The sequence below is a fragment of the Toxotes jaculatrix genome, chromosome 21 (genome assembly GCF_017976425.1).
Source record: "Toxotes jaculatrix isolate fToxJac2 chromosome 21, fToxJac2.pri, whole genome shotgun sequence".
In the NCBI taxonomy this organism is placed as follows: domain Eukaryota; kingdom Metazoa; phylum Chordata; class Actinopteri; family Toxotidae; genus Toxotes; species Toxotes jaculatrix.
In genome coordinates, this window is record NC_054414.1 from 2,339,723 (window position 1) to 2,359,543 (window position 19,821).

At 40.3% G+C, this 19,821-nt stretch overlaps 1 protein-coding gene and 1 long non-coding RNA gene across 2 annotated transcripts in view; both read left to right on the plus strand.

The window, feature by feature from the left end:
* LOC121201071 overlaps window positions 1-2,097 on the plus strand; it is a 247,432-nt gene extending 245,335 nt beyond the window's left edge. Inside the window, exon 3 of the long non-coding RNA XR_005896592.1 lies at window positions 2,052-2,097. This is a non-coding gene — a long non-coding RNA (uncharacterized LOC121201071). The remainder of the gene's footprint in view (window positions 1-2,051) is intronic.
* LOC121175582 (transmembrane protein 94-like) overlaps window positions 1-19,821 on the plus strand; it is an 847,517-nt gene that overhangs the window by 403,800 nt on the left and 423,896 nt on the right. The window lies entirely within an intron of this gene.

Genomic DNA, 19,821 nt, shown 5'->3' on the forward strand with positions numbered 1-19,821 from the left:
GATGAATGTGGGTCTGGGGTTCATCCTTATGTAGAGTGTGATGGGAAGACAGAGGAGGTCCTCTTGAAAGAGTAGCAGATAGAGAGCTGGAAAAAGGCTAAATACTCCCGGAGTAGATTTTTACAGCTCCCCTGTTGTGCTGTTCTGAATGTTCTGAAACATGGATGAGAATCTTCCTCTTTAACAGCGAGTGTGTGCCATGTCATCTTTATTATGCATTTACTGTAACATGTATGCCTCCCAGATAAAGTAAAAAAAAAGGATGCACTGATTTTGAAGTAACATGCTTTCAAACTGAAGTCGGCACTTAGGGTTTTCCCATGATTTTAAGATTATTATATCCTATATATGAGTCAGAGAAGAAGCGAAAATGAAAGTGATTTATTTTCAAGCTCATCTCAACACTCACAAATCTAAGTTCTCAAAACGTGGTGGAAAACCGGGCAAGGTGGTTGTGCAAGAAAAGCTCAGGGGGGGCTAAGAGGAGAGAAAATGAGAGAGTGAACTCTTCAGGTGTGCGTCTTTTATCGAGGGCCCCAATCATGATAGGCCAGCTCGAACACTGAGGAAACCAGTGAGCAGGCATCACCGGACTGCACAGGTGGAGACCAATCATGCTGCTAACACCTAGAAAGAAGAGATAAGGGGGAGAGAAAAGAAAAGCAGGAGGGAAGGAAGCCACACACATACATCAGGCATATTGCCCCTGCCTGGCACATTACTATTTTAACATCAACTCAACTATTTTATTCTTTCTTTTGCAGTTTTTTTGTGTTAACATAAGTTTCAACAAGCATGCGCGGTTACACTGGAGTCTGTGACCATCTTTACGGTGTGTGCAGTGGTGGGGAAGTGTAATATGTTGCATACAGAGCCTTGAAGACAGCCACTGTAACACCACTAACAGCCAATGGAAAAACCAGCGTTGAGATTTTATTAACCCATGTACAGTAGTGCAGTCTGTATTCTTCCTTGTGTCATTCGGTATAAATTAACTTTGCATGTGCACTGAAAAAAGGATGCACAGAACAAACGCCCCCCTGTCGTACTAGTATGTATCCAGACTAGAACTCCAGCACAGACGGTGGTGTTTAAAAATCAACTCTGGATTCAGCCATGAGCTCCAAATTGGAGACTGCTCTGTGAATGTGAAATTGGGGAGACAAGGCATGCTGGGTCAGTTCCCTAGACTAGTTCCTGTTTCCATCAGTGAAGTGCTGCCAACTAGGCTATTCTCCAAAGCCGAAGCAGTGAAAGAAATTTTGAGGCAAACAGCTGGGACCTAACCCGGCTTCTGACGTTCCTCCAGTGGAATCACTAAAAAGAATGTGATCTATATACACAACATACCATGCTAGCTTCAAACCAATGATCCACATCAGACCTGCTGCCCGACTCATTTGACTGAGCAGCAGATCATTTAAGGTAAATTTACTACAAACCACGACCTAATTTCCAATTCACATTCATTTCTTCTCTTTAATGTGCAGTATTTCCTGTTTTATTTTGGTGTCTATAACTCTCTCATTTCAAATTCTTCTTCCTGCTCTTGTGCGTTTCCTACTTCTGTCTGCCCCATCCTGATGTGTTTCACCTGTGTCTCAGTATCGTCTCACCTTTCTTATTGCGTTTAATCTCTGTTCTCTCTTCCCTCTGTACCAGTTTGTCTTCATTCATAGTGACAAATTTTCCCGTCTTCATTCCTTGTGTTTAGCCTCTAGTGTGTGGACAGTTGCTCATCACATCCCAACCTCGTTACTGACCTGTTATCTGAGATTGTCTTTCACATTTGAAGGTCTGTCTTCATGGCTGGTTCTGGGACAAATTGAGGGTCCTTCCTGTCATGCTGTGCCTTTGTTTCCCTTTGACAAAACATGAAAAAAAAAAGAAACATTTTTGGTCAAATGTACAGCATTAAGATGCTGAATTTAATACCTAATGAAAGTGATTGTTAATTTGAAGTTCCAGAGGAGGAGTGGAAGTATTTTCCACATTTGGGCAGGAGAGCAAGTCTGACATGTCATCAGCCTATAAACATAAAAGCATGTAAGATAAGAAAAACCTTTATTAGTCCCTCAGTAGGGAAATTGCATTTTGCAGCAGCAGGGGTACAGTACAGTAATTAAAAGTAAAATATAAGTAAGAGACCAATATGGCCAGAACAAGATTAAATAAACACTATTCCAATAGTAGAATAACTAATAACCTAAACTAGGAAAATAGCTGCTGTATATACATACAGACATAAATAAATAAATAAATATGAGATGTAGATATCAGCAAACACTTACCTATACACCCAACAGACAGAAAGTAACTGTACTGTTCAACTGCAACTACATGTAATGTACAACTGGTATGCTAACTTAGGTAAACAGCTAGCCAAACTCCATGTTCACTAGCCAGGAAGTGAGCATCTTGCTGCCTTATTTACAATTTCAGTGTGCGACAGGTGAAAATCTTTCAGTTAAGCGGGAACATACAGAAACAGAAGAGAGAAATATCTCTTAATAAGCACGAAAAAAATGTGACTGAGTGACTACAGCACTGGTAGCAATAAGTGCTAACATTAGCCATCAATATAACAATAGATGCTAACCCTAGCAGGTGACTGCATGAAGGTGATGTCCATTTTTTCCAGTGCAATTTTCAATTACCTGACAGAAATACCACAAAAGTTAGCTTCAAACTTTCTGTATAATCACCACAGACTGAGTAAGACATGAACATAGCACCTGTTCACCATTGGTTTTGGGGAGTTGGTTTTGTGACCAAACCATAGGCATTTTAGCTGCGCCATCTTGGATTTTAGTGGGAGTGTACTTTCCATATTTGGCAGAGAGGCGGTTACTCTACGGGTCAGCCGGCCGAGAACCCGCCCACTTAGCTCGGAGCAATATTTAATATTTACCAACTTCACCACCGCCCCCATCTACTATCCAGTTACAGCAGCACACAAACAACAGCGGCCGCTTACTGATGGAGCTGCTCTGTCCATGCAATGTCGGACTTTTTAAACAGAAAAATGAGACAAAATAAAATTGTAGCCTAGTATTCCCGCAATAAACAGACTCTGAGAGCACGGAACACACCGCAGCAGCGTTCCTAACATTAGCTGCTCCGGTCCTCTATCTGTATCAGCAGCGACCATAAACGGGCAATTAAGTCATAAGCTAGCAGCAAATATGCTAATACATGCTAATTAGTGCAAATCCAGATTAAATTGAAATTTACTTACTGAAAAAACTGCAACACAAACTCCTTTGACAGTCGGTTAGTACAGTCCACACTACAACAAGCCCTACTGTCACAAAAAGCTATCCGAACATTGGCAAACAAACGCGGACACTGCAGCCCCTGTCAACCGCTGGAGGTAGCCGGAGGCCTCTGGATGTAGCTGCCTAGCCCAGCCGATGCTTTAGCAAAGAGCTAACTGCCAGTGTCTGTCTATGGAGCTGTCAGTCAACATAACCACACCCTAATTTATGTAAGAATGTTAAGCCTAAATAATACCAAAATGGTTATGGTACAAAAAAATTCACGGAAGTGATCCTCATTGCTGAAACCTACAACTCCCCCCTTGATAATCACTCAAAGAGTAATGAGAGCTGCATCACTCATCTGTACCTTAGGCCATGAATCTATCAATCACCCCTCGTAAATAAACAACATTATCCCTCAAAATCTTCAACTGGCCTCACTGTGATTTTCAGGTGTACTTTTTTGCCTAAAGTTAGGAACATTGGGCTGTGACTCCCAGGGCTCTTGAACATAAGAGGCTAGCAATCTGATTACTGAGTCAATATCAAGCAGGAACACCGGTGATAAAATCAAGACATGGATGGCGACCTGTTGGAGTCAGCGGGAGAGGAAGTGCTGAGACAATCAGATGTGAGGCGTTATTAATGGAGCTCTTCGCTGCAGATAAATGCTTCCTTTCCCCTCTCCATAGTGATGAGATGTCGCTGGTTGCCAGTGGCTTGTCATGAAGCTCCCCATCTGTGCTCTTAGCGCTCTAATGAAGAGAGTGACAAGAAGCGGTCTAGATGGAGGCTGTGTTTTCGATTCTAATGAGCAACGAGTGTTCTTCGCAGAGGATGTGGGTGGGCTGATATTCTCCTTCCCGATCGTTCTCTTTACAAGAGAGAATCTATGGGCTGCAGCCATAAAACTGTTCAGTTATACTCAGGCGTGCCAAGACATGCAACGTTTCCCATCTGTAGTTCAGATCAAGGCCATTAATGATGGCAAAGAATGTCTCAGTAATACTGAGAGGTGGGATGGGTTGTGTAGAGATCAATATAGATCAGCATAGACGAAGATAAGCCCTCAAAACACTTATACTTAAACACAGTGGACCTCAAAGTGCTGGTCTGCTCATTTTGCAGCTAACTCTCTAAAACTATCCACCATAATGCAATGCAATAATCAGCCAGGTGTGCAGTGGACATAACTAGTGTATTTAAAGCACACTGGGGGCTTAAGCTGACTATACTGTATAAGACAGTATAGTCAGTCTAAGACAGAGTTTATGTGTGAGAGTAGGTTGCAGTTTTGTAAAGATCTCTGTCCACAGTGAAATGTCCACAAGATAAGAAAATTCCAAAAATTTCTTTTATCTCCTTCTGGTCAACAAACAACAAAATTACACCCGACAGTTTTCAGACCACTGAACAAGCATGTCACACAGTACTGTATAGAAGTTATAGGACCTAAAATAAATCGAATCAGTACTTGCTGTGAAACAGCACCAGTGATCCTTGGTGCACTTGTGCACTGCTTTTCATGGTATTTGGAAGGTAGATTGCTCTAAACATCTTTGAGAACTTGCCACAGTTCCTCTGTGGATTTAGGCTGTCTCAGTGTCTTGTATCTCTTCATGTAATCCTAAACAGACTGTGGGGGCCAGACCATCTGTGACAGGACTCCTTGTTCTTCTTGTCTCTGAAGATGGTTCTTTATGACTATAACTGCAATCTGGGCTCATTGTCCTGCTGCAGAATTTATTCAGGATCAACCTGATGCTTCCCTGATGGTCTATTGTGATGGAAAAGAATCTAAACATCTAAAGAGCCCAAAACTTTTACACAGTACTGTAGTTGTTACATCTTGTCTGGGGATAGGGGTGGACTTGCATTACTACTATATGGTAAGGTCAGCAACTGCCTGGAGGACCCCAACTAAAAAACAAAACAAAAACACAGCTATAAATTTATAATGCTGTTACCAAGCATACAAAATGCAGCTATTATTCTAACTCACATATACCCTGCAATAACTTACAAAATCCCCTCAAACTGCTTCTTTTATCAATGTCAGTGTGCCTCCCCCGCTCTACAGATTGATGGACATTTCCATCAGTGGGCCAGCAACTGCTCACCGCTGTGCACAACACATTTGTTTGAAGGATGCAGAAACTCTGCTGTTTAAGAGGTAACATGTAATTCAACACGACTTCAAACAGTGAAACCGAGTTATCACAGTGGGCTTTCCTTCCACTGAAACCAGCAGCTTTGCCAGAGTCATTATTATTTCCCTGCTCACTTTTTGGATGGCAGCACCACCGCCTCTCTCTTCCCTGACTCTCATTAAAAACACACTGAGGTATTAATATAAGAAATGAAAACTACATTGAAATGGTCGCCAGTAACAAAGAAAGATGTTCAGGAGAGGGAGGGAGAGAGTGAACATGCGACAACAGGTTGGTCCCAGGGCTGGAAAAAGTATTGAGATTCTTAATACAGCAATACTGAAGGACAGAAATACTCCATTTGAAATGAAAACCTTTCATAGCTAGTACTTAGAAAAACGCATGAGGTCAGTTAACATTAAATCCTGGTGTATGATCAAAAGATTTTAAAAGTTAATGAAGGTATCCACACTGTTCAAGCAGCAAAGTGAAGTATTTATAACCGTGAGTGCAAGCCGCAAAACAGAAAAGTTTTGGAGTTTTGCTTCTCACCCTGCAGCTGCAATACTTTAGATAACTTTACTGTTAAATGTGGACTCTATGAGTAAAAGCCTTCCAGTTATGAGGTTTATAAAAAACAAAACATAGAACAATATTTATGAATATTCTATGTGTGAAACTCTGTTCAGCCTCTCACTCAAATCAGACACTGCAGATGAAACACACATCACTTCTGCTGCTGTGTGATGAATGCAGGTGTTTAATCTCCTACACACAACAGATCCAACATCTGACAAGTTGTAGTGAGCAACTTGCTCATCACATACAATAGCAGTATTGACAGGATAACTCTTTTGGGGCTGTTGTTATTAATCTTTCTGAGTCTCAAGATGTAGTTTGATGCACATATCAATTTACAGTGGATGAAAAATGTGCACTAAACCGAAAGAGGCCAAATTTCACACATCTGAAAGGTGTGTTTTGATTTCAGAGGTCTGTGTGTGTCTGTGTGTGCCAAGTAGAGCCATGAAAATCGCCCTGTGGCTGTGTTAACGATAAGAGGTGGTCTGAGCAGGTTTTCACGCAAACACAATTTCGTGCCAAAACGAGCACCAAAATTACACAGCGGTGCCTAATCAGCATAAACACAGCCTCGGCCATGCCTATCCTCCCACACTGGCAAAAACTCATCTGTTTGGTGCCAGGAAATGACCAAACTGGTGCTGATGCATAAAAACAACAAAAAACAAGAAAAACCAAAACAGACTTTTAAGGAAAATTCCATAAAAAATGCATTTGATTTATTGCTGCCATTGTGCCTGAATTAGGAATAAAGCCTTTGAAGTCTGTCTCTATTTTGAATGCACTTTCACTAAGAGTATTTTTAGAGAGTGGTATTAATAGAGTAGTTTTTACCTCAGTATAAACTCTGAGTACTTCCTCTACTGCCAGTACCAGCACTGTCAATTAGAGAAAGAGCCAAACCTTGCCTAGGACCTTCCTGTAACGCTAAATCTGTTTAGAAAACACATCATGACATGAGCCAATAAATCTTCCTCAAGTTCCAAGCAGTAACAGAGAATAATATAGCAAATCATACAAAGGCACACACACAAAAAACGGACAGCTGTACTCCAGAATATCAACATCATCATGGCATCAAGAGGACACTTAACACATTGTGTTAGGAACAACAACAAGAGAGGCTGCTTCAGAAGGAACTTTTTATCCCCTGTAACAGCATCTGCAAAAACCTCACCAATCACCACCTTTACAGATGTGTATGCTTGCCCATATATCACATACAGTATCATACAGATTCAAAGAGCAATGCACCAAACAGACAACAAAATACATCCATAGTTGTAACATGATGATTTGATTTCAGCTGCTTGACTAAAGCAAAGGAGTAATGATGCACTGAGATGTCTCCAGAAACCAAACCTCATCTACAGCAGTGCCAGGTCAGGAAATGGTTCATGTGAATCATTCTTATAATGGACATTTTCAGTAAACAACATCCTCCTGTGGATGAGGGTGTCAGATCAGAAAACACTCAGATGTGTGTGGTTCTGGGAGTCAATAACAAATGACACGTTTTGTCCTTGATGGAGTTGCTGAATTTGAGTGAGGCGGAGAGGGTTAGAAAAAGATGGAAGATCTTTCTCCAACCTCAAAACATTTTACACACAGACCGCAATAGGAAAAAGCTGCGTAAACAGTGAAAACACCATCTCAGAAAACAGAAGACGAAGTCATACTAATGATACTAGAGGCATAAGAAAAATAGCAGCAGTCCCTGTTGGAGGTGAAGTGCTGGTGGACAGTGGGGGGATCAGGCTAATAAAATCACAGAGCTGGAAGGAATAAGAGGATCAATAGGTGTTATTCAGGGAAGATGGAGACTGTGGCAAATGGCACAGAGGTACAACATGTCTCTAATCTTTGATTCTATATAATGAGAAGCTCACAGAGATAGGCTGGCAAGTAGGATTAAGCCTTCTCAAGTTTATGACTTACAGTATCGGCACTCAGTCCTGCATCGCCGCTTGAATTTTAAACACATCCTGGAAAGTGAAGGAAGTAATCTCATTAAAATACAGTCTCACACACAAACACACACACAGCTTTCACACACACTCTTCAGTGGCAGCTGTAAACCCTGGTGGTACACAATTAGAATTACCTGGAAACATGCAGCAGTTTGTCAGTTTCTGAAGGCCATCAGTGATCCTCATCCAGACTGGATCTGTCACATGGCTTTAAATTTCAACTAGAATTCTTCTCGTAAATCCAGCATGTCAGAGGTCACTGATCAGCCTGTTCTGAATCTATTCAGCTGACATGTGGTGAGCATCAGCACCTTGGGCAGAACAACAGCACAGCAAAAAACAAAACAAAACACAGGAGCAAACACAGGCTAGGATGCAGATGAGCTCAAAAAAGAAGGAAATGAGAATACACAAGGGCGAGGGCTTTAAAATAAAACAGGAAGGGGAAGACAAGAGCAGGCTACAGGTGAAACGAAATTTTTTCAGATGATGGCAAGACAGCAGGTACTAGCACAGGTAGGGACACAGACGAAGTGACAAAGTCAAGCAGGGCAATGACACTTAAAAACACAGGGGCAGTAGGCAACAGGTGAAACCAATTAGAGTGGGGAAGACAATCAAAACAGGATGGAAACCAGACAAAGGCAGGAAGTAGAACAAGACGAGACACACTAGCGACAAGACTTCAAAAATAAAACAGGAAATGCACAACTCAAAAAACCAAAACAAGAGTAACTTAACTGAAGAAACACACCAGGAACTAACAGAACTAAAGAAACTGAAAAAAACAAGAGTCCAAAAAGGGGCTGTAAAGAGATTAACAAAATCCAGAAGTTGAAAATGTCCACAAAGAGTTCAAAACCCAACCAAAAGAGTTCAGAAAACAGCCCCTTGGCTCACTGTGACAGATTGAACTCGCTAGCTATCATGAACTTCATCAGTACATTGAGTTTTCTCACAGTCCTTGTGAGTTTCACCATGAGATGTGTCCTAAAGCTCTGGAAAAGGCAGGTATTTGGACCTTGAGTTAAGAAGAGTGAACATTCACACTCAAATGTGTTTTAGAGGCAGCCTCCATCTTTCTGTGAAGTAGAAAGTGACACAACACTCTAAATAATGATTATGGTTATGTTCGGCCATTGTCTAATCTGTGCATTCTTATTGCCAAGGCGTCAATCAATCTGTCAGTGGTAAACTGATATTTAGAAATGTGACTCATGACAAGATTATATAACAGTTTGTACGACACTGTGTGTTCTAGGATCAGGGTTATTATTATCACTTCAGGGAAATTGTATGTCATAACTGCTGTCAGAGAAGTCACTGTCCAAGGGGAATGTCTCTCTGCCTTTATATGTGAGACAGCAGAGACACTCTATGTGACACAGAGCATCCATTAGCAGACCTCAGTAGAATAATTGGATACAGGTTTGAAGGACTGTGCGAGGATTCTGTTTGGTATTTGCTTTTTGTATTAATTCTTGCTGCTGCTCATGAAGTTGACAATTTAGTCAGGGGAATGCAGTGCGTGGTGAAGCAACAGAATAAAGCAATAGAACCTCCTGCACTTAGAACACACATACCCACAGACTGCAACAGTGACTTATTGACCATAGGAACATTTAAATACAATGGCTTAAGAAAAGAAAATGAGTATTTAATATACAAAAATGCCAACCAGACAAAACTAAAAAATATGCAGTTCTAAGTATATAATCAAAGTTTGCTCAGCTGATGGTAATTGCAGCAGGCTTAGTTCATGGACATCATCTTTTTACTTTTCATACTTTTCATAGCCTATAGCAGGTGATGTTACTGTTGTATTGCTGCTGTAGCCAAGAACACAAGAAGAGGACCTAAATGCAGAAAGCCCAAGACAGATTGATGCTTTAATTAAAGTCCTTTAATCACACTCAAAATCACTGGCTGAAGGTCCAGGGCCAGGGAAAAACGAAAAAGAAAAAAAACAACAACAAAAAACAGGAAACAAAAAACACAAGGTAAACTCCAGAAGGCCTTACCCTAGATAAAAAGGCAACCAAGGTAAGTCCATGAGTGGAAAACACAGGGCACAGGGAGTGGACTTAGGGAAGCAGGACAGAAGTACACACTGGAACCAACACAGACAAATTGGCAAGAACAGAGGGGAACAACAAGACTTATACATACACCAGGTAACAGGCAACAGGTGAAACCAATTAAGGCGGAGCAAACAATCAAAAAAGGAGGGAAACCAGACAAAGACAGGAAGTAGACTAGGGTCTGATACACAAGGGCTAGGGCTTCAAAATAAAACAGGAAATACTAACAAAAACCAAGTAAAGGAGCACAAGAGCAGACTACAAACTAAACAAGACATACTGAACAAAACCCGTGACCCAAAACAAGAGCAGCATGGTTACAAAATACAACCTAGGAATTACAGAACCAACCAAATATGAGACCAAACAAAAGAGTCTACTAATAGTCCAACAGGAGTTTAACAAAAAACAGAAAAAATACTCAGAACTAACCCAGGGCTGATCTGAAGTCCAAACTCAGTCCATACAAAAGTCCAAAACAGAACAACAGAAATTCAACAACAATCCAAGTCCAAAACAGTCCCCTTAGGGGCTGATATTAACAGTTACACTGCTGGGTGCAACATAGCATGTTACTAGATGCAGATCTGAAGAAAGACTGAACTGTGTAGATTTTTGTGTTAAAATATGGCAATAAAATCATAAAATCTAACTTCACATTGGTAGTCATGAGAAGTTAGATTTTGCATCAAGGTTAGTTATCTATTTTATTTTATTTTCTTTAATTTTGGTGTCACATTTAAACTCCAAATTCATTCCTGCCTCCGGCTTGTTACGATCCATAGTTATGGTTTATCGTTAAGTGACCTCTAGTGTTTGTATAAGTGGTTGAGTGGTTCTTGCCTGAGGCCCATTGTGTTGCATTTTGTAGTATTTATATTCTTGATTATTTTAAAAGTGTTGAACGCAAGAAAAGTATTTTCATTGGAGATGCTTTTATACAGGTCAGATCAGAGAAAGGAGAAAAGAGAGACACTCTCAGAACTCCAGCTTTAAAGGTTTAACATCTAGTTATTAAAATATGACTGTGTGCGTGTGTGTGTGCATGTTCTGTCTTAAGTGCCGTTAATGGTTGGGCCATGAGATTGCTACTTTAATTGTTGAAATGTTATCACAGATCATTAAAGCCGACCAGAAACCTCATCACAGAAACCTTTGTGCGTTTGTTTAAAAATGTGCACATGGAGAATATTTTTGCATCAGAGTTATGAAACACACACACACACACACACACACACACACACACACACACACACACACACACACACACACACTACGCATTAAATGATCACTTTGTATCTCTAGTACACACATGGTTGTCTCACCCTTTTGACTCCGTTGTTCAAATATTGGATTGGTCTAATTAGCAGGCTCATCACACTTTATTGATCTATGGATTAGTGTCTGATGAGAGCTCAGAAGCAACAGTGATGCAACGAGGGGCAACGTGAATGCAGACCTCCTGTATATAAGAAGCACTCACCATAGCCTGCAGGCTAAACATTTCATATTATAGAGGGCTTTCTAAGATAGCTTTTATCTGTTTATCTTTTACTCAGTAGAAATCTTAACTTGATACACTTTTCTCTGAACAAAGTGACTTGTAAATTACTTTGGGTTGTATGTGATTCTCCATTTAAAAATCCCCGATACACTGGGCAAGGGTGAGATTGGATTTGTCCTCTGAAAATGGGAATGTGTGTTTATGAATATCCCACTGCTGCATCAGCACATAAGCAGACCCCTTTTTTGCATAATGATCTCCAAATTGAGGTGTATTGACGGAATGCAGAAAACAGTTGAAAGAAAAGCCGGGAAGAGCAGATGAGGTGACAGCAAAGGTGGGAGATTACAAATGACTGATAGCTGAGCATGTGCCAATCACAGTGTACCTCACCAGGCCCGGGCTGTGTGAATACATGGACTCGAGATGATATACAGAGAGGAAAAACAATCTGAAAATGACATCTACAGCTAAAAAGACAAGTGAAATTTCACCAGTGTGGCAAGATGACGGGTGCAGTTGATGTCACCGGTCATGTACAGTTTGAGAAAAGGCTCAGCATCAGCAGACGTGATTAAAAACTTTAGCACAGCAATGGTAAGGAAAATAGATTTGGCCCAAGCTAAGCTCTCAATGAGCACTCCACTCTATAATGTGCTCGGGGAGCTGCAAAGGGACCTCTCAAAGTAATTAATGATCCTGCCATTTCAAACACCAACAGAAATGAACATTACCCATCTGCTACAGGGGAGGCTGTCCCAGAAAATGCTTACAGCTGGGCTTGTCAAGGCTACACAAATGATGTCACATCTTTAGTTAAGAGACAGAAAATGCCCAGATTCTTCTTATTGCTTAACTGCTTGTCTTCTTTTAAATGTATATACTGTATAAACATTTTTGGTTTTGCATTCTAGCAAAATGCAAGTAGCTGTGTGACTTATGCAATGGAATTCACTGATAAAGAGGAAATATAAGAGAATAGTTCTTTTTCTTTCATCTAGAAGAAAAAAAACCTCAGTATCTCATGTGCTCCCCTGCTCCTCCACTGACGTCACCTTCTGTTTAACAAGAGGCAAGAATACTCGCAATACATGTCCTACAGTAATAGAAAGGGAAAAAAAATAAATCAATAATTCAGTACAGCTCAAGCTCAAGTTTGATGTTAGTCATTTTTTGTCATCTATTCATCCTTTTTAATGTTGACCTGTTAATCAGTATGTTTGCACATGAGACCTTTTAGTTGCATCATATTTATTTATTTTTGAACTACAGAGTAAAACAATGATCAAATAATTACAAAATAATATCTAATTCCTCCTGATTCATCGAGCTGGGCTGAGGAACAACTGTAGCACTTGAAATGGAATAAATCAGCAGAGGATCTAAGGTTTCCACCCACTCTTTCTGCCTGAAAGAGCAGGCTCCCCATTATTGTTTCTTATTTCTTATTATTATAGTTTTAATACATGAAAAGCACTTTGAAACAGTCTTATGGTATAAATTGTGTTATACAAATTGTGTTATACAAATAAAAGGTAAGATGAGCAGGATTACGGTCAGCAAGATGAGCAAAACCAAAATATGTGGATGTCTGTGTTGGCCTCTGCTTCACTGACAGTGTAAATGGAGAAGCAGTTTGGGGCAAAGTTTATCTAGTATTTCTTTCAATTGCACAATAGAAAGCAGAGAGGAACATGCATTAAAAACAAACAAAACTACAAGACTCCAAACCTTTGCATCTCCCTCCTCCTGGTTCCCTCTCATCTGTTTAATGTTAGATAAAGACATCAAATGCCCAGAAAAACTTAAAAAAAAACAAAAAAAACAAATTCTGGCTCGTCTTTCAAAGAAGGTAAACAGTGAAGAAGTGCATGACACAACTGTCCTTGAACACTTCAACAGAAACTTTCTACAGCAAAGAGAAAAACGCAGTAAAGCTGTTAATCAACCTGCCACATTTTTTCACTTCCATTAGGACAAACTGTGATTTGAAATATGCAAAAACTTTCATTGTATAACTATAGTCTGACAACAGACATGAGGCGAGCTAACCTCAAACATGGAAACATAGCTTCTAGATTTCAAAAAACACAGTTAAAGTTCTCTTTTTTTCCTCATTTCTTACAGTTTTTTTTTTTTAAATCTCAGAATTTAACACATTTCTGGGTCTGTTTCCTAACTAGCTAAAGACTTCCAGCAGCTCTGTTCAGACTGTGTCTGGAGACAAACTCGATAATGAAGAGGACACAGCTTAATGCAGATTAAACTGAGATGAGATTTCAGTGAAGTCTATTTAGCCCATTAACATCAGCACTGTAGTATTTTGTGTCATGTTAATTCAGTCATTCACTGAACTCAGATCGATGACCTTGTCTGTCCTCAACCAACAACAGTTTTGTCAGTGTTATTCACAGAGAAGGCAAATACTATTATAATAAAAACACACAGCATATTTCATTACCAATACATACAGAAGACACATGTTGCTATAAGAACATATAGTATTTTGTTTTTCTCAGTATGATTTGTGGGAGACATACTTAAAAGGACCATGTCGCATGTGGGAAACATGAACTTGATATTGTTCGTTTACAGAAAAACAACACAACGTAACGCTAAAGCCCCACACAACAATAACTTCACCAATGGATGTGACCATAAAGCATAGGTCCTCTCAACTCAATTTCCCCCAGAGAGCGGTCCATATGTCAAATGACAAGTCCATAATAATCTCCATCCCTGCCATCCCAGAGTTCAGCCTGTGCAGAAATGAGGCCAGCTCTACTTTTAATAACAAAGTCTGTGTCTTCACTTATCCTCCCTCTCCCAGTGGACCGAGGGGAAAATTGGATTTCACTCTTGTTTTTAAGAGGCTGATATTATCTCTTTTGGGGCCCAAATCATCTTTTAATAATTAAAATGATTTTTTTTTAAAATGACCAGTTATGCTTCTTTTAAAGCAGGAAATGATCGGCTGTTCCCTGGCTCTTGGCACTTTTTTTAGGTGGTGGGGAGGAGGGGGTGGGCACCTCCCAGGAGAGTTTACTGGAGTACATAATCACTCAAAATGAAGCCACACCTCCCCCCGCGCCCCTCCTCTTGTCTCCCTGCCTAGTCTCTCCCTGTTATGCCACTAAAATTATAAAGCTGTCCATTTCTGATGAAAAGATTCTTGTCTACATTTTATGGTTCAAACAAAACAAGGCAGAGGTTATGCTGTTCAGTGAGCTGACAAATGACTGTTACCTCGTTTTTTTTTCTTACCTTCCCCTTCTCTAATGCGTATTTGCTGTGTTCGTTGCAGAGGTGTTCTTGCAAATGTTACCGGTGCCAGACCTAGGGGAATCTGGACCGGCAGCAGAGATTACACAGACTGGGCAGCACTGTGCAATCTGTGGGTCAAAGGAGGAGGACACAAGTTAGCGTGTTCCGCTGGCGCTCATTTATTTCCAACTGCCCCTGCGCGCATTTGTGATCAAGCTTTAAAAAAATAAAATGACAACCAATTCACATTACTGACGATAAATAACATAAAGAATTCTTCTCTCACTCAGATAAAATAAAACAAATACATATGTATAGATATATACATTTCTTACATGAAATGCGAGTAAAAGTAAAAAAAAATAAATTAATATGCATCCCTCAGCATCAGAGTACAAAGTAATTGATCCAAGGTGAAACATAGATATATTTCAAAATAAGAAAAATCAAAACACACATTCCTACTACACACACACACACACACACTCAAGACTACTAATGCACAAATCCATTTACGCGTTGTTATTAACTAGCATGCTCCCTGACACACATACACGCGCACATATATACCTGAGCAACGGTCACAAAATGACGCGGTGTACACCGCAGCAACCGAAACCCAGCGCCTCTTACCAAGCTTTTTTTTTTTAAATCACTGGCAACTGAAACTCTTAAAAACATTCAAATAACTTTAATTCTACAGAATACTAAACACCGATACGTGAACAAAAATACGTTTGCAGTAACGTTAAAGTTACTAATTAGCGTAATGAAAGACCGGCAAAAACTCTGGAACAAAGCCGAGACTCGTCACCTCATAAACACATCTCCCAAACATCTCAAATCATTTTAAACATTTCTCCACACTTTATCTTTCATGTACATACAATACTGAACGATGAAAATGTAAAATTTGGTATTACCTGTGGGTCAAAGGAGGAGGACACAAATTAGCGTGTTCCGCTGGCGCTCATTTATCTCCAACTGCGCCTGCGCGGAGTTCCCTCCCCACTAGACCCACTACACCACACCGTCATCTCCTGGCGACATAGTACATCTACCTCAGAGGTAAAGACTGAAGAATATAAAATCACCTTTGCAGTGATTTAATGATTTAACAAAAAAATAAGGGGTGGTTTTTTAAAAAAAAAAATACTATTTATATGGCATTTTTCCAACCTACTACACAAACATACTATACATTCTAAGAAATGTCGAGAGTCCTGTGCTTTTTTTCCAGAGCTTTTAAATGACCTTTTCTATAATTACTAGTGATCTGTAATCGTGAAGTGAAACTGTTTCTTGTAGCAGATCAAAACAAACCTTAACACACACTGAGGTCATCTACCTCTCCAGTGACCTTTGACCTCTATTCATGTCTCAGTCTCACTGTTTTCCTTTCCTTCCCGCCTCAGTGAAATGAAGTAGAAACCACATCAGTGAGAGATGCTAAGTGTTCTGAACCTCTGAAAATGATCTGTGTCTGAAATTAGTTCTGTGATCCTTCAGAGTTAATACAGCACTGGAACGTATGGTTTCCTGCCCACTGCATACTCTTTTTCACTTCATTTATCTACAAACAGAGAACAGAGGTGTGACTCACGCTGCGCGTAGCCTTTGTTGTCTGGATCTGTAGAGGCATACGGCTTTCAAGTATAAGGCTTCCTATTGCTGCTTGATGATGTTTGTGCAACATCACGGTCCATTGTGGTCCATAGTAGACATATTGTAGCTTCAGTAATCAAAGCAAAGAGCGAGATGCTTTGAAAAATAACAAAGGGAAAACAGTATTGTAGTTATCTTATGTTACTCCTCCTCTGTGAGCTTTGTGGGTGGAGTCTTCTGATGGCCTCTATGAATGGTTAAATGGCTTAGTATGCTTCAAAAGAACTGGTTTGTACACCTGAGAAAGAGTTTATACTTGCTCTCAATGACCCAAATGACCCAAAGTTGAGAAAATTGACATTGACTAAACCATCTTCTTGACAACTCCGTCCACTGATGAAGGCAGTGATCAGCCACATCTTGTCCAGAAAATCAGCCTAAGTGCTGAACATATGGATAACTCTGCTTTCATTTTTCTGTTTTTGTAACAGTGCAAGCAATGTTGTATTCTTTAGATGTGTGTACTTTATGATTTTACAGCTTACTTTTGAGTAGCTTCCCCTGCTGAGTAAACTTACCCGTGTTGTTGTTGCTGCTTTAGTTGTTTAATTTTGCTGGACTGACTGTCATTTGGAAGAAAGTTGGCCATTGAAAACTCTCCTGGCTGCTGCTCCCAGTAGCAGTGACCTGGGCTCAGCAGAAACACCACTCAGTGGAACAGCCATGTATTTTTTTCCATCAGAGTTTGTTCAAAACACATTGTTGCCTACATAGCTATGATTTGGACTTGGTACAATGGTTTTTTTTTTGTTGCGTGATAATCGATAATAATCCACACCCACATGTCTCCTCACCCCTCACCTCCTCCTCCTCGCTCTGTCCCTCAATCAAATACTCAGTATTGCCATGAGCTGTACCTTTGCGATCAGCTGGCCGCTTTCACTGGTCTGAGGGCACTGTGGATGCACAAGCAGCCCACACTGCTTGGTGACAGCCTATGACAGCCTCTGCCCCCCCGTCCCCACGATGAAGAATCCTCACCTCCACCTCTCACGTCAGACCCCACACCAAGACTCTATTTCCTGACCTGCTCTCGCAATCTGCAATCGATAACTGACAAAATGTCAAACACATTTGTATCTGTATCCTCCCCTCGGCGGGAACTCTATCTGCTGGTTGGACTGGTGTCAAGGCTGCCAGAGCTGTAATCTGTTACACCACTCTCCTGATAGAAATACTACTGACAGATTTATGTTTGAGCTGAGGGAGAATCGATCATCTTTCCTCACATATTGTCGTCGAAGCAATCTTTTTTAATCTAATTTATCTCACTTTGATTACCCAGTGCAAATCATGCAGGCAATGATGCCTGCAATATTAATGTGCTCATCAATAAAGGAGGCAAAACAGCAAGCGTTAATCAAAGCACTTATTAAAAAGAACTTATCTTCAAATAATACACACTGAAATGTCATTTGAGCGAAGCGTCTCATATCTGAGGGCGGGGAGGAAGAAAAGGAAAACGAATCATTTCCTCTTCAAAGACCTTAACTTCTTACTGCAGTGAAATAGTCAGGTAGTGCAGCTAAGAGACAACATGCTAACTGTGTGTTATGAGGAAGATAAATAGAAGAATATAGGAAATGACAGAGTGAACCCCACAGCACCTTACCTTTTTTTGTCGGGGTGTCTTAAGATTGGAGGAAGAGGCGGAAGTTAGGTGTTGATAAATCAAGTGAATCAACACATTCCAATAACAGTGTGTTCCGAGTGCATTTACACCTGCTTTAACATGAATTTTATCTTATCTGTTGATAGAAGGTGTAAATGAGACTTGGATTTTTAATGGAAATTGGAAAGTTTAATGGAAACTGAGGTGTGGAATAACCAGGATAATGGTCACTAACTGCATGAGGTTTTATTTTGGAATTCTTGGCTTCAGTAGAACAGATTGTTGTATAAGGTTTATATATAAAAATTATATAAACCTTTTTAGTGTAGTTGGAAAAAATGCTTCATATGCCAACAGTTTATAATTCACTTTACAGTAGAATTGATTGTAAAGGGCTTTGTTTCTTTTCCTCCACACATATTTTTTGAAAGATTTACATGAACAAATAAGACCTTTAGTCACTTTGTAAGAAATTGATGTGGAATAAAATCAAATAGTGTAACCACAGGGCCACAAGCTAGTCATTTTTCTAACCAAACCAGGGAGAAAAATGATTTTGTATCCACTGAAGTCACACATGGGGACTCACAACCTCAGTATTTCTAAAATTTTGGCTATGAGCGTGCACCCTGTTGATGTTAATCCAAACAATACTTTTCCTTCTCAACTTCACAGCAACAGTCCGCCTCTTTTCTTGTTTTTACCAGACACTATCTCACTCCTCCTATTAAGTTCCTCCTGCACTTCGAACGCCTTCCTGTCGTCTCAGCTGTCTCTAATGTACATTGCTCCGTCAAACAAGAGGCACAAAATCAATCCCCTGCTTTCTATTTGCGTGCTGCAGAACCACCCTTCTTCCGATCAATACGCATTCAGGCTGGATGACAAAGGTAAGAGGTGTGTGTGTGTGTGTGTGTGTGTGTGCGTGTGCGTGTGTGTGTGTGTGTGTGTGTTTCAAGGCTTTTAGGCTCAGTAGAGAGCTTCCCTTTCCAACAGCTAAAAGTCTTTGTGTGTGTGTTTTCCTCTGTGTGTTCATGAGCAGTTCAGCAATTCTTGGGCTTGTTCAACAAGAAATTTACTGTTTCACCCTGTGAACAGTTACAAATAAAATAAAGTACAATAGATTGTAAACAAAGACACAATACAATGCTATTTCCCCAATATGTACAATGTCAACAAGGAAAACTGACAGTGTGGTGTTTAAGTAGTTTTTGGGCGCACGTACCAAAAGTCCTCCTTGTGTATACACCTCCAGTAGACACCTGATACTATTGAATCATCACCACAGTTAATCACAAATATCACCTGAGTTGTGTTTTATATGGCTCACAACAGGAGCCACTATGCTTTGGAAACTTTTCTGGTTTGGTTTGAGTGTTAAACTTTCTGTTCAGGCACATTATCATATGAGTCTGAGTTACATGTTGACTGATATTTGATCCAGTTTTACTCAAACAAAATGTTGTCCCATGTTCTGTTCACCTGGATGTCTCATGTGTCTTTTAACTTCCACGTTATATCAGGCAGTATTCTGAGCTGAGTCTTTCCTGTTGTCTAATCCCAGCTCCATTGTTGTCTAAAAACAAGTGAGCCACACTGTTGCGCTGAGTGACGTGTTCCTTCATTAACATGAACACACACACACACACACGCTGTAGTTTATTTTGGCTCAGGCCCACACACACACACACCGTCCCGCTGCCCCAAATACTCAGCAGAGCACCAAATGTGGA